We start from the raw sequence: 16645 nt of genomic DNA, 5'->3' as shown, positions 1-16645 counted from the left end.
CAGTTGTTAAGAAATTTGAATCCCACCCCTGCCTCTGTGTGTGTGTGTGTGTGTGTGTGTGAGAGAGAGAGAGAGAGAGAGAGAGAGGGAGGGTGAGAGAGAGGTTAGATCAGATCTCTCTCTCTCTCTCTCCCACCAATGTCAGCAAGCCACCGTCAGTCAAAATTCATATTAGTGGTCCCTGGGATTTAAAATTATGAGTTTGGTGGTCCCTGAGGTCCAAAAGATTGGCGACCCCTGCTCCATATGGTCAGGTTTCCAATTCCCACATAAAAGTGGAAACTACATGCCAAACACCTGGAGGACAGACTCCACAAATGAGAATTGAATCAATGCATTTGTTTGGGATTTTTGAAAAGGGATTGTGAAGTGTGTGTTCTGTGAATCTAAGATCAGCAAAATGAATTAGCAATTAGTAAAATGAACAATTGATCCATATTTGTAATGATATATAAGTGTTTAATGAAATAAAAGTAATTGTTCCATTATTGTTGTTGTTGTTATTGTTCTTATTGCATTTTGCATGTATGCTACTAAACATTAGGAAGCATTTATAAGGTTATACATTTGTCCAGAAAGGCCATTTTATTCAAAACTTGTTTCTATTGCTAAGAAAAATGAATGGGCAGAATGAATAAAGCAAGAAACCTCTCTTCCAGTGATATTGAATTGGCAGTCTTTACAACTATGCTTAACATAGATGGTTGTGGACTTATAATCAGCTCTAGCTGCAGCAAAGCACATGCCTGGTTCAGATGGTTTAGTAGAGTTAATACATTTGCCTTTTCCCAGTCTCTCTGCCAATATTACTAAAGCTGTGATGACAGATATACAGATGCAGTTGAATCTGACAACCTTCTTCTGTTCCAGCACTATAGATGACTACATTTTCAGCATCATCCTCAGTCTCTAGTAAAAGGTAAAGATTCCCCTCGCACATATGTGCTAGCCGTTTCTGGCTCTAGGGGGCAGTGCTCCTCTCTGTTACAAAGCCAAAGAGCCAGTGCTGTCCAAAGATGTCTCCATGGTCATGTGGCCAGCATGACTAAATGCCAAAGGTGCACAGAATGCTGTTACTTTCCCACCAAAGTGGTCTCTATTTTTCTACTTGCATGTTGACATGCTTTTGAACTGCTAGGTTATCAGAAGCTGGGACAAGTAATGGGAGCTCACTCCGTTACATGGCACTAGCGATTTGAACTACCGAACTGCTGACCTTTCTGATCAACAAGCTCAGTGTCTTAGCCTCTGAGCCACCGTGTCCCTCCTAAAGTCTTTAGAAAGCTACATATAAACTGGTCAATAGCTTTCACTGCAGTTATAACATTCTTTCAATAGAAGCTAATAGAGATCAGAGCAATTCACATTACCTGGTCAAAACCTGCTGACAAAGGAGGTTCTGCTCTGTTCTGTGTTGTTCCCCAATCAACCCCATTACTTAGACCAAACTAGGAAACCAATTGCACCATAAAGACTAGGCCTTTACCTTATTGAGATAGGCTGTAATAACAGAATCTTGCAAGTATGATTGTAGTGTAGCTTCTCCTATATCCTATATACCCTAATAAATCAGGAAGGCTTTTGGTGGAACTGCTCCCAAATATTACCTTGCTTTTTAGGACTTAAGGAATGTTTGAGATTCCTTTTCCTAGGTAACATTTCTTGCAAAAGTCCATCAGGATCATCTTCTGTACTGTCTACTATACATCCCCAGATGGAAACATAGCTTAGTGGTAATTGTCCAGCTCTGAAATATTTTTTCTTCTACCAACTCCTTTATTATTTTGTATGCACCCAAGGGTTTTTGCATCATTATAAATATCAATAGAACTTTTACACCCGTTTATTTTTGTCAGCTGTCCCTTCATTCACTGAATGTTAACAGTGGATTTTTAACTACTAACTTAAAAGTTTTTTAAAATAGCCTCTAATGTTGTGTTGTGTTAGGAAAACTCTGTTATGATGAGCAGCATGACACTTTAAAAAAAACATAAAAACCTAAACAAATAAGGAAGAAATCAGTCAAAATGAAAGCAAATTGAATATCTAAAAATGATTATGGAAAGAAAAGTAGTGTTTAATTGAGCAGGCAGGTATTTTTTGTAGTTCTGCAACCATGGCTTATATGGTTTCTCATCATCCCAATTCTTAGTTTCTCCCAGCCTCAAGCAGAATGAAAGGTCTTCATCTGTTCAAGACAAGTCTTGTAGCTTTTCATAAAATTGTGTACAGAGCTATGCAGAAGCAATTTTGAAGATCCAGTATAGCTACATCATGGTAACTCAGAGCATTTACTACTGTATGCTTTTGCCACTGTACACTTAATATAGAAGATGCTATGACTGTCTCCTTATTTCAATGCATGCTAGTGTCCCATACTGGTAACTAGAAGAGAATATAGTAGCCCAGATGGGCCAAAGACATATTTCAGCAAACCTGCTGAAGTGGAATTTAAAATGCAGTTCAAAAGCATGCTGTTACACTAGCTATCTGAGAATTCTGTCTGTTCCAAAGCATAGCTTCTTCTTGCCAAAGATCAACCTAATATTTGGTGCCAATACTAGTTTTATTTAACAGGTTATTCATATAGCTTAGATGTCACCTATCTTTTATTTCTTATTACTTATGAATTTTCTTGATACATTCATTCTTTCTCACCTACTTTTATTTCTATGATTTTCTGCCACTTTTAATTATCTGGATCATTTTTCAAAGGATTTTTAAGCAGTTCATTATCCTCTCTCAAAATGCTATTTTTAAAAAGTTTGTCCCTCCCTCCCTCCCTCCCTCCCTCCCTTCCTTGGAAAGTTCTACTTTGATAACAGATTTCCCTTTTTTTGGCATTACAAATCAAAGTCAACATTCTCAGAAAAGTCTAAAATAGTTATGGGATTTAGAACTGAAAAAAAATCAGTTGAAAAAATAAATACATATTTGGGCTTTTGATCTTCCATAGTTTAAATAAATGAATATTAAAATGAAAAATGAATGTATGTACACTGTACGTGATAGAGCATGTTTTTCTCAATCTCAGGAACTTTAAGATATTTTTCATCTCATATAATATTTCCGGTGACTGGCAGATTCCATGATTTCTCTTGCCCCAATAAAATTCCCATGGAAGATTGCAGGATCTCAGATCAGGAAACCGAGCAAGTCAGGGAATCTGCAAAATGATGAAGAAAAAGAAAAAAGAGAAGAGAAGAAAAGGGAAAAGAAATATTATTCAGTGTAATAAGGTAAACTAAAAAATGCTAAAATGATGTTAAAGCACATTATGAATGAAGAAAGAAAGAAATTTTACAGAGAAAGAAAATATTTGAAGACTGGAAAAAAGATTTTAAAACAATATTAATGCATATTTGGGCTTGCATTTGGTCTCCTAACTACACTTGGAAATCCATTTCAGTGAGTAGTTTCCAGTTCATAATTGCTAGCTTAGATGTCATCTAAATTAGGCCATTATACTTGATTGACCCAAATGAGAAAATCATTTAAGAATGGACTGAAGGAATCATAGGCCGCCATTACTGGAGAACTCAAGAATATATGATCATATAAAATGTGACATCCTACATTAAGCATGCTTAATATATGCAACTTGTCTCTAATGTTCTTGATCACTGCAATGTAGCAATGTGACAATTTTTCTCAAGGTGGTGTAATACATGTATGGAAAATATTCCGAAATATTGAACTTTGAAGTTCTCAGAGGACTACAGGTGGATAATCTAGTAGAATTTGGGTATTCTGATTTCCAAACAACTTTTGACAAAATCCCACATTTGAATAGGGTAAAATGACCCATTTAAAATGTTGGAAAATTACTCCAGGCAATTTCCATTTTAGTTAGCACCCGGTACATTCCTCATCGATCCTTATAAGATCCAGATCAGAGAATGCCTGCACATTACACAGTACATCTAGCAATATAGCTCTATTTATTAAACATCTGTGAACAATAAACAAAGATTAAATGGGGAAAATGGAGTAAAAGTCAGGCAACAATCTATATAATCTATGTAATTATATCTATTGATGCCAACAGAGATCAAAATTCTAGAGCCAATGGAAATAATCCTGTGGTAACTAGCATGGATTTTCCTTGATTATTTCCATTTTCATACTTTTATGTACATAACAAGAACAGATTAAAGAATCACCTAGTAAGACACCAGGTGTTTTCTCCTATTCTGTATAATGAAAGAAACAACCAGTGGATAGGAATTATGAAGCCAACATAAATAATCAGAGAGTTAACACACAACACTCACAAAGGATCTATGTAGAAGAAGGATCTCCGATTTATGATCTGGAGTTCAGAACTGCCAAATGCAATTCACGATGCAAAGACTGTGTAAAACGTTTGAAAGAGGGCTTCAAAATAATAGATTAGTTGCAGAACAGTTGCATTCTTTGCAAGATTCACACAGCCACTTCAAAGGGGATCTCCAATTGTGGGTGTACAAATGTGTTTGTGTGTGCGCATGCATGCCTGCAGAGACAACTCTTCTGCTGCTCCTTCAGTAAGGTGAGTTGTTTATGTAAGTGCACATATGTGGAGATTGCTGAAACAATTTTTGAAGCAGCAGGTTTCAATGGCCTCTTTCAAATGGCCTGCACACACACACACACACACAAACACACACCAGGAGAACATCCTGGGAAATAAAATTGACATGGCAGGAAAGATACTTTGGTCTGCTGACTTGGTGAAATGCAGCAACAGAAATGTTGAATTCTATGTTAGACCTTTAGGGATGCAATATAAAATAAAACCTTATGCAAATGGAATACTGTGTATAGTTTGTTTCCTGAACCTGAAGATACCAGAGTATTAAAAGAGGAGCTCCAAATTATTTGGGGACTACAGTACTGGCTCCACAAAGAATGGCTATGATGTCTGCACTTTTTAATAATATTTTTAAAGAAAAGAGTCAGAGAACATAAAAGAGAAATATAAAAATATATGCAGTGTGGATTAAATCTCTTGAGATTTTTCTCTCTCCCTTTCTCACAAAAATGAACTTCTCTAACAAGATGAAACCATGAAGCTGATGGATGGTAAATTCAGAACAGGGAAAATGCAGTACTTCTTCAAAGCACACCTAATTAAACTATGCAATGCACGATCTTATTGCATAAGATATCAGTGGGGATGAAATGCTAAAGGAAAGAGAATATTTGTAGCCCAGAGTTGACCTTGAAAGTCTCTGAGCTTGGTTGTTTTTCTGCAGATGTTTTATTAATAAACTAGCTAACATGATGATGTTACCTACCTAGTTTGGGTAATGAAATGTCTGCAAGAAAATAGTTCAGAGACCTCCAAGAACCCTACAGAAATGCTATGCATTGAAAAGACAAAATATGATGATATTTGGCCAACTTTCATTCACAAATGAAACAGCATTTTGGCACACTTGCCTCTCTAAAACAAACTTCTATGAAAAATTCTACATCAAATGTTTACAAATGGGCTCATGTTATATCAATACCAATTGATTTTCAATGTTTATGTCTGAACAGACCTCATCATTATTGTTAGTTTCGTAAAGCTTTGGAACCATTAGGAAAAAAAATCCTCTAATCCATTAAAGCTAGATGGACAGGTTACCACATTGTAACTGTCGAGAAAATCATCTAGTTTTTGCATTTGAAAACAGAAACAGTATTTTCTCCTTTGCCCAGAGGTGAAGTTCCAGTGAAGTTAGAAAGAACCTAACCCTTTGACCTATTGAAGAAAAAAAAAAATCAGAGAACCAGAGCCCTAGAGTTAGAAAGAAAGTGGATACTTGGGTAAATGAAGAGAAAGGTAAAGGGTGCAACGGTTAAAAGACACCACTAAAGATAATTATGATATTTAGGCATCTATGCCCTTCAGGTGTATGGTGACAGTTTTAATCCAATATACCTGAGAAAGAGGTATACATTGAACAAGAGCACTTTAAGAAAATATCCCCTTTCTTTACTATGCCCAGAAATCATACAACATGGCAAAACTACTATGTTGTATGCTGAAGTTGTCTCATGTGTTATCTGTTCAAATAAAGTAATCAAAACGGAAGTGTAAAAATCTACATTTTGGACATTCTATTGTAGAGATTTTCTAAAAACCTAATAAAATGTGCTTTCAGGTTTCTTTTCTTCCCTGATTAATTCTTCAAAGATGGCATTTCAAGGTGCTCTTGTGGCTTTTAGACACACACGCACACACACATACAATCTCACACAAAAGTTCTTTGTGTTTTTAAGATCTGGTAATCTATGAATTAAAACTCACAGGTTTATCAATTTCCTTCTTTTCCTACCCAACAGGGATTCAGTTCTACCATTCATCTACATTTTCTGTTGTGAAATGAAGAGTTTAAAAATAAGCCTTTCTGAAATATTAATTTGCTCAGTAAGGGGGGCCGTGATACACTGAGGTACAGTGCTGAATAATCTTGGTGTTATTAATATAACCATCTTAATACCTTAACACTTTCCTGGTTTTACATCCTCAGTTCAGGACTGTAATTTAATAGTTAAAATCTGGATCTTCACGATAAGGTTTAGGTTAATAATGTAGCCATTAATATATTTCTCAGTATAAAATTTGATTCCCAATATAATGTTGAATGTTTATATTTATTTAAGCAAGAAAAGAATAAGATACTTATATGTTGCAAAGCTAGACATTTCCCTTGAGCATAATATATATTTCTCACAAGTCCCACATAGAATTTAGGGACATTCTTAGATAATAAAACGTCAGCAGGTTGCCTTTTGATATGTGGGGGTATGGTGATTGGCTACAATAATGATACAACCATTTTATGATAGTGTCCATAAAACTCTCAAAACTAACTCTCAAAACTCCAAATGTGCCCATTGGCCTGAAAAGTTTGGAGACCATGGTTGGGGTACCAGGACCAGGAAAGTTCATGCTTAAATTCTCATTTGGCCATGAAGTTCAGAAGTAAATGTAATTTTTCTCACAAGAAATATTTTATCTGTTCTAAAAAATAAATTATAAGCAAAGCCTCTTTGTATTTTCATGTAAAAAACCATGCTAATTGTATTAAAGAATATTTGTAATACTATCTTTATCACCCTAAACATTCATCCTATTTGATAAGTCATTTTGAATACATGGGGACTTCTAGGTGTAAGACTGATATGACATGTATGCACATTTCCAAAACAGAGCTTTGCTATAAAACATTTCTCACATATTAACTTTTAAAAATTAAAAAAAGAGAGACTGTATTGAATTAATTTGTTTCTGATGCTAAATTGTTTTGATTTCCAGTGAAAGGATATTTCAAAACAACTCCCATCTCTAAGAAATACAGATATTAAAATCTCCTCCCACAAATAATGTCACTTTATTTGGAAATAACTATTAAATGGATGTCATTTTATAAGAAGCATGAATTCAGAAAAAAAAATCCTAGGTATTTGTTTTTCCACAAGACACAATGCAGAAGTGGTAAGAAAAAAATAACCTCCTTAAATCTGAATTCTTTTAGATATGTCAGAACATCTATCCCTGCCTAAAAGACCATCTTGTTGGGAATTCTGGAACTGTCTGGTTGTATAAATACCACCAGTCTGTAGAAAGGTGCTATGAAGAATTAGATGTATGAAAAATACATCTGTTCAGTAAAATACAGTATGTTCAACAGCCATTTACCTATGAAGTTCGTTGGATAGTTTTGGGCGGATCCCTCCCTCCTCCCTCCCCCCCTCTCATCTATATATTATCTATTTCTTTTTCCAAATATAAAGCTTGTTCTTTGTAATGTAAATAGCTAAAACAAATGATAATCGAAACTGGGAAAGACATTATCAGTACTGAATCTTTAGAGAATATCCCTAGAAGAATTACACCGCCAATTACTGTGTACTCATTGCTATCAATTATCACTGGACTTAAAATGGATCATGAGTGATGTCCCAATTAAATTACTTCTCTGATGAGCCACATTGTAATTAAGCAGTGTGTGTTTCATAGTACTTGAAAAATTGCAGCATTTACACAAAAATCTAATACAAATAGAGCAGCTGACATGTCCCTATTTAGGAGCCATTGCTGCTGAAATCAAAACAGCCCGTTAGTAGCAATTTGTACCCAATTATAAAATTTAATTACCTAGTTAGTGATAGAAAGGATGATACAGGAACTTTATATGTTATATGGGCTGTTAGTTGCCATTGGTCAGGATGGAAAGGGCAGAGATACCTATTAATTCCATGCTCTTAGGAATAACACAGTACAGTTGACGGAGAAAGAGATAATGATGAAAATGGGACAATTAACAAGTAATAGTTCAGAAGCTAATTGACAGAAACAATAATTTTAAACAGCTTGTATGGTTCTGCATTTGAATGTGCGGCTCTTCCCCCACTTCTACTATTACTTTATGCCCATGCTTTCTCTAACAAAATTGTGTTAAGCAGGTTTCTGCAAGTAATCCAGATTCTTAGAAAAATCTTGCAAAATTGTCAAGAATTTAACCCAATCCTGGCATATCAAAGCTTCTGTAGCTCATTCAGATGCAGGTTGGTCAACATCTTGCATTGCCATAAAGTTCTATGATTGGATCCAGAGTAAGACAAGCTGTGGGAGGCCATTAGAAGCAAGCAGGTTAGTCATGACTATTTAAAGTAATTAATTTCATTTAATGTTCTTTAATTATAATTCAGGACATGAAAATGTGGTCATTAAGAAAGTCTGAATGAAATAATGGAATGTAGGACAAGAAAGGAGAAAAGGGAAGGCAAAATATAGTTGACAAGTGGAAGAAAATATCCTGTACAACTTCCACTCTGAATAATGCTATGTGGTTTAAGTTAAGACACAATGAAATCTATATTTAGAAGCATTCTAAGTTTGTAGAAAGTTTTCTCCCCACTTCCATTAGTATTAATAATACTGGAGAAAGGATACATTATGATGGTATCACAACTAGGGACAAAAGGAACTATTGATCCAGAAATGTCTTATCCTTCTTCTGGTGGGAACTTCAAAATGAGATAATGCCTCAATGCAAAAAACATGGTCCCATCATTGATGAAAAGCTGTGTAATATGTAAAGTACTTCTCTAGATCTCTAATAAGAAATCCTGAACCTTGAAGCCAGTCTACTTTCCTATAAATATTGTGGCCTGTTTTATTTATTTATTTATTTATTTGATTTGCCAATCTATAAATATTGTGGACTGTTCTGAGCACCCCATTCTAGGTAGGACATTGACAAGATAGAATACTGTCAGATGGTGCTCCATTCAAAATCCAAGAAAGAAATACTTAGACTCCGTTAATTAGAGACAAGATATCTTTTACTGGAAGTCAAGTGGTAGCAACAAAAGAATACTGAATCTGAGAAAATGAGCATGTAAATCACATATACAAAGTGATGGCAACGTTCCCACCCCCAATAATTCAATTGGCTCATCCAATTAAAAGTTGTGTATAGCATCATGTGGGCATCTCCAGGTGGTGATGAGGCCTCTATCCATTGACCTTGACATATTTTGATAAAGAGTTGCGGCTGCACATAGCATAGAATAGAAGCCTAAGCAAGAACCTTCCCCCGCCCAACTTATACAGTTCTGTTTTGTAACACCTCCAGCTCGCTTCCCATAACCATGTCCCCCCTCCTCCCCCGCCCCGTTACTTATGACAGCGGAAAGATGCAAAGCGAAGGAAGAAAATCTTGAAGGCTGACAAATACATCCTTTGGGGAAGAACAAATTATAAGAGATCAAAAAAGAAAAAACAATGAGAAACGTTTATAGGTCCTGGGTGTGCTTCACTAGAGACAATGCACACTGTATACTATACACTCTAAACTGAGAGCTTATGCGCAAGAGACAAATTCCTTGTGTGTCCACACTTGGCCAATAAAGAATATTCTATTCTATTCTATTCTATTCTATTCTATTCTATTCTATTCTATTCTATTCTATTCTATTCTATTCTATTCTATTCTATGTCATAGGTAGTTTTCAGCTTACAACCACAATGGAGTTCTGAATTTCAAACATTGAATGAAATGGCATTAAGCAAGATTACTGTTTTGATCAATGAGTACAATCCTGGCTCTCAGTCATACCTGGCCCAGTCCGATCCCTTAGGAAAGAAAGACCCTTGATTCCTTTTGGATGAAGTGATAGTTTCTTTTACTAAAAGATATTGACTGCAGTAAAGTCAGGCTAGAACTAGATTTCCCATGCTAAAAGGCTGTCCTCATCCCACCCCCCACCCCCCATGACATGTGGAAGGAATCCACATTCCTTCTCAGGATGCTGGCACAAACTGGTTCTGAGCTTCTCTTTGTCAAGCTGTCATTCCCCCATGCCTATTTCCCATAACATACCCATACATGTTTATTGTACATTTGTTCTTATCCCCATGCTCCTGCCCCCTTAACCTTTCATGATAGCAACCCAGCAAGGCACCAAGCTGAAGATAGCAGACCTGACAGTTGTGGTCTTAAGCAACTGCATGGATTCTTAAGTGAATGAATGAGAGTTTCCTGCCAAAGGAAGACAGGCACTTCACCTGCATGCATGGAAGGAACTCCTTCACCTGGGTCCAGAAACAGACTTTGGATCTTCTGGATCCAAGCTTAGTGCCACCATCTGCTTCAGGAGTTCCTTTGCCCTCTGTGCGTAGAACAGAACTCCTGCACTGGGCTGGAGAAACAAAGCTCAGATCTTTGGGATCCCAGCTTCATTTTTTCTAGCCTGTGCAGGAATTCCCTTCCATACACAGAAAGACCCCGTGAAGTGTCTTCTTGCAGAGAGCCTTGATCAGGGCATGGATCTAACAGAAAAGTGGCCAAACTAACAGCTACAAAACCCTATCCTATACCATTGCAGGAGGAAATCATTAAGAAAATATTGGAATGTGCTGAAATGAGTAGATTGACATTTGAAATTAGAGAACAAGAGGATAAACAATTCTATAAAATTTGGGACCTTTTCTATCAATGGTTAGTAATAAAATACAATAATAGAATATTTAGAATTTTAGAAAATAACGAATATATCTATTTCTTTTCTTTTTTGATATTATATTTATAAAATGTTATTAGGATAGATTTGGTATGATTATATGATTTGTTATAAAATAAATTAAGTAAACTATAGTTATCTCGCAAAGTATGAATGAATAAAATCATGGTCAAATGATTGTTTAATAGTGATACTAGGGTATATAATTTCTGATTGACAATATGAGATATTATGTAAGGTAATTGTAATTGAGACCACGAAATGGATGCACAAAAAATTGGTAAACCAACCGATACACTGTTTGTATATTTATGAAAGAAAGTTGGATGTTTTTATGTTTTGTCTGTTTTGTTTGTCTTTAAAAATCAATAAAATTGTTTTCAAAAAAAAAAACACCTATCCACTTTCTCAATTTTAATGGGCTTGAACTCCTCCCAGAAACAAGACTCAGCCCTCATAACCACCACTGGTCCTGCATCAAGGCTGGTCTTCTATGCAGAGTGAATCCAAAGGGCTTTAACAGACAGATGTCAATATCCTTGTTGGTGGTCTTGGAGGCACACAATTACATGAATCTGGTCGTAATTCACCATTTGGGACTAGATAAAATACCCACCCATTCTATCCAAGTTGTGCTTAGTATCCCATGAGCTTTACATCCAAAGGCAATTGGCAAGGCTTCATGACATGGCTAACTTCTCCTCCTCTGACCAGTAGGAGTTGCAGATGTGGCTTGGTCCCTGTAGTCAATTAAGACTCACAAGATGTGCACTGAACTGCCTGTCTCTGGCACTAAGTTGAATCATGGACTGGATTCCTTTTTCTCTTTTGCTCTTCCTCCTGGATGTCAGAGTAAGTAAAACAGGTCAGCTGAATGAGATGATGTGTTCCCACAGCATCACTGACTGGAAGAAAGTAGTTCAACCCCAGGCGCTGGATTACATTTAATTTTTTTTACATTAAATGAACATTAAATTTTTTTGACAGGGTCAGATGCTCTTTGGTGTTCCCACACTTGTGGGAAAAGGACTAAGTGCATTTATGGGGAGACAGATGAAGCAGAAGTTGAAGAGATTTCTAAGCAAAATCTGAACCAAAACATGTTTCCTATTTTAATATGCTAGACCTACTAGAAAAAACAAGAACTGGATGTATAAATATTGCATGTAGAGGTGAAAGGAGGAGTAAGAGATAGTTACTTGTGTTGCATAGTAGATGGAAACAGACCTGAACAAATGAGGGATTACAGGTTTTAGACTGAAACAACATTATACAGAAGACTTTCAGGCAAGAAGGTTATAAATTATTCATTTTTTTCAAAGAGCATTTTGTATTTTAATTATATTCATGCTGTACATTTTTAATCAAAAACCAAAATACTGTATGTCTTTGTAATCTTATAATATCAAAATGAAACATTCTTTGTTCATCATAGACAGCTAAAACTATCTGTAACACCCTAATAGTAATGATTAACATTTTAGAAATATTCAAATATAAAATTCGTTGGAGCAAACATGCTGAGTTAATGATATTGCCTCTTTTCTCACTGTCACTCTGTAAGACATGACATAATAGTATTTATCAGGAGTTTAAATCTGAGATGGCCAAGCTGGAGTTGATAAGTCATAAATAGTCTTGGAGAACACCAGATTATTTGACAAAATCTGGCAGGAGACAGGAATCATGGAATAAGAGAAATGTGATTTCTTGTCCAATATAAACTTGAGAAGGAAGGAAGGAAGGAAGGAAGGAAGGAAGGAAGGAAGGAAGGAAGGAAGGAAGGAAGGAAGGAAGGATTGTATTGTACAAGGAGAGCCTCCATTACACCTCTGTTGAATAGGAAATGTTAACCTGGAAATGTTAACCTGGAAATAAGGAGACAGTGAGAAGAATCAACCAATGGAACAGGAACCAAGCTATAGTTTCACTTGAAGAAACAGAAAACTTGAAGCTAATAATTAAATTGACCACATATCTTAAAATTCTCTATGCATGCTGCTGAAACAATAAAATGGCTTTCCCACTACTCAATCTTCCCAATGTTTACAGTTCAGGTTGGAGGGTGAAGGAGAGGAAAACAGAAAGATCCAACTTGGCAATAGTGTCATCTGAGTTGTAAGTGGTGGAATGGGAAAAACTAAAGATGCACTTTTTATTGCTCTTCTCATCACTGATTTGCTGTGCTCAGTAACAATTTGTTACCTAGAATTGCTGGTAACAGCTGAATGTATTTCTTTCCTTACTAGCAACTGGGGATGTCAAAAGAAAAAACATCTCAATCAGTCTCACAGCTCCAGCATGGCTGCAATCTAGCTGACTGCAGGAAGCTGAAATCAGAGCACTGCTAACCATCAAAAACATGGCTGGTTGGGATGACAGCAAATGTCACACAAAAAGTTAAAATGGAAGGAAGGAAGAATTGTATTGTACAAGGAGAACCTCCATTACACCTCTATTGAATAGGAAATGTTAACCTGGAAATAAGGAGACAGTGAGAAGAATCAACCAATGGAACAGGAACAGGAAGCACCGCCATCAAAGCCCCACCCATTATGTGAGTTGTGCCACAAAAATGGTAGAGTTTCCATCACAGCCTTGAGACTGCCATCTTGACTATTTTGGCTATATGGTATGGACACTGGTGCCAGGGGCCATTAAAGAAGAGGAGCATATGACAGAAACAGCAACAGGCAGTCACAATACAAGTTTTTCCTCTCTGTAGGCACATTGGTAGAGATGCAAAAAAAGGCCCACGCTTACCGTGTGACACCCCTTTGTTCACCATACCCTGTTCTGTCAGGGTATTCACAGGAGGATAGGGGCAGAGGACTAAAACAAACTCAAGATGGCTGCTGTGACCATGCAATCAACCTCTGCCTCTTTATCATCCACTGCACATCAAAAAAGGGAGGGGCTTTAATTGTACGGTTGCAGATCTTCCTGCATGAGCACCAAAGTGTGTCATTTCTTTCTTTACATTCTGTTAGAGCAGTATTTTTCAAATTGGCAACTTTAAGATGTGTGGACTTCAAGTCTCATAATTCCTCATTGAACATTCCTCAGCCAGCCATGTTGGCTGAAGAATTCTGGGAATGAAAGCTCATACATAATAAAAGCTGTCAGGTTTGAAAAACACCTAGATCACATACGTCGCTTGATGCCATTCCAATCATCAAAAGATGAAGCCTTTTGCTCAAAGCACAGCACAAACACCAGCTGAAAATATTTATTTTTATTTTAAAACTCGAATTGTATATTCAACATCGACCTCAGTGTATCAATCCTGAAGATGACCTGAGTGTAGCCATATTTTATTCTAGCTTTTGTCTATTTTTTTCCTTTATTTTTTTAAGCTTTCTACAAAAGAATGTAATGTTACTTCAGGCTCGCCACTCTTTAGCTGGTGAGAGGGGGGTTATAGAGATAAGGGGGGATTATTATGTCTAGGTGGTATTCTTTCCCGTGAGAACAGATGCCTGCAGCTGGAGGAAGGTGGAGTTTGGAGTCATTGGACTGTTGCACTATGAGTTATTGGAGATTGTGACTCTGTGGGGAAGTTTCAAACTTTTGCTTTTATTGGGTGTATTTCCAGAATCTAGCCAGAGTCAGAATTACACCAGTTTCTTGCCAATTTAATATATCCCTAATAAAGAGACTTTAAAGAAAGATGGATGCCTTGGAACTTTATTCAGGGGATTTGTTACTTGGAAGGCTGACACAGTGTACAAAGCAAACAGACGTGCTTGATTTGGCATTGGACAGGTTACTTCAAGCGAGAAATGTGATGATCAAATTTGTGACATTAACTCTCAAAAAGAAAATATTAATTATGCTAGATGAGAGAGGTTTTAACTGTCAGCTTGGCTCTTTTTTTCTCTCCCTTTTGTATGTGTGTAAACCGTGTGCATTCACACATGTGTCTGTTCAACCTCACCTTTACAAAATTTACTTGAATGATCCCCATAGAGTGGATCCATTAACTCATTAGCCCCTTATTCTGATATAAATCATCTGACCGTTCACTAGTATGGAAGAAAGGTTTGGTTGCATGCGAATCAACCAAAGTTGATTTACATTCAAATCAGTGGTGGGTTTCAAAAAATTTTTATTACCAGTTCTGTGGGCATGGCTTGGTGGGCATGGCTTGGTGGGCATGGCAGAGGAAGGATATTGCAAAATCTCCATTTCCACCCCTCTCCTGGGGGAAGGTTACTGCAAACTCCCATTCACTCCTCACCCCACTAACCTGCTTTCCAGCTCTGTTCTCCTGTGCAAGGCAACAAAAGAAGACCCAGCCGATCAGCTGGGACTCCGGAGGCAGAGAATAGATGGGGGCGGGACTAGTCAGAGGTGGTATTTGTCGGTTCTCCGAACTACTCAAAATTTCCACTACCGGTTCTCCAGAACTGGTCAGAACCTGCTGAATACCACCTCTGGTGCAAATGCCTCAATGGCACAACACCCAGACTGGGGAATACAACAACTGAAAATCTATGAAAGAGCTCTTCATATTTCCTTTATGATTAAGTTCAAAATTCATCTGTTGCTTCCAGCTGACCTTCCCAGAAGGAACCACCAATTATGATACCATTTTTTGAAATGATGCATGCATCAAAACCAGAACTATTGGGTTCTCGTGATGAACAGCAGCATTTTTTCTCGGCAGACAGGCAGACAAGATACTGAAATGATAAAGATTCCTCTCTTTGGGGGAAAAAGAAAGGAAGTTTGTCCTCTTTCTCCTTTGTTCAATGACTAAACAATGACATGATACAATCCATATAAGAAAATACATTTTCATTTTTAAAAATTTTTGCATCCATTAATAGCCTGGAAGATTATGTTCATAATTTCAAACTTTTTATGATACACCTCTCTGATTTTTATCCATTCTATGTATTGATATTTTTGGCCTTTGGGGACAAAAATCCAGTTCTTTGTAGCCAATTATTTTATCAATCAACTTGGCTATTTTCTTAATGGCAGTAATTTTACTCTGATTCCAGATCAGCTCATCATGTATATTCAGTATACACATAATAAGGTAAAAGGTTTGAGACATTTTAGAAAAAGATTTTCTTCCTGGGAATTATATTATTGATTAGACGCTAGTATTTTCTTTCAAAGAACCAGCTAGCTATTAAAATGAAAGCATCGTAGATTTAAGTGCATTTAATGATTGCTAGTTATTAGCAAGCCATCCGTTGCTATGGCATAGGAAACCATTATAAGCTCTTGCTGGCTGCCAATTGATGCGGTAGAGATCCGGCTACCCATTTTCGAAGTATGTGGAGATACTCTGAACTTGTACTATTTTGCCAATTTCTCTCCTCTCTCCCAGGCTCTGAAAAGGTCTTTGTACATGTATCTGTCCTGATGAAATAAAACCATTCCACTTCAACTTGTCCCCCACCTTGAAGTTTGATGGTGTTTCTTCACTGCTTATTTCAACAGGCACAGAAAATAAAACACAGAGAAACAAGGCTATTTATTAGCAGCATGTATGATGAATTCAAATTATGCTTATCATCCCAAAGGGCAAATGCCTGCAGGAAACTCAGAGAACAGAAATGTGTAACCAACAGAATATATTGAACTTAGAAGGAATACATATAGAGGCTTTTGTGTACATCCAGAG

Source organism: Notechis scutatus, chromosome 5, assembly GCF_049901735.1.
Source record: "Notechis scutatus isolate UNSWTSFEM ecotype Mainland chromosome 5, rNotScu1.2, whole genome shotgun sequence".
NCBI lineage: Eukaryota > Metazoa > Chordata > Lepidosauria > Squamata > Elapidae > Notechis > Notechis scutatus.
The sequence above is the reverse complement of the archived record's forward strand: the minus strand, read 5'-3'. Positions refer to the sequence as shown.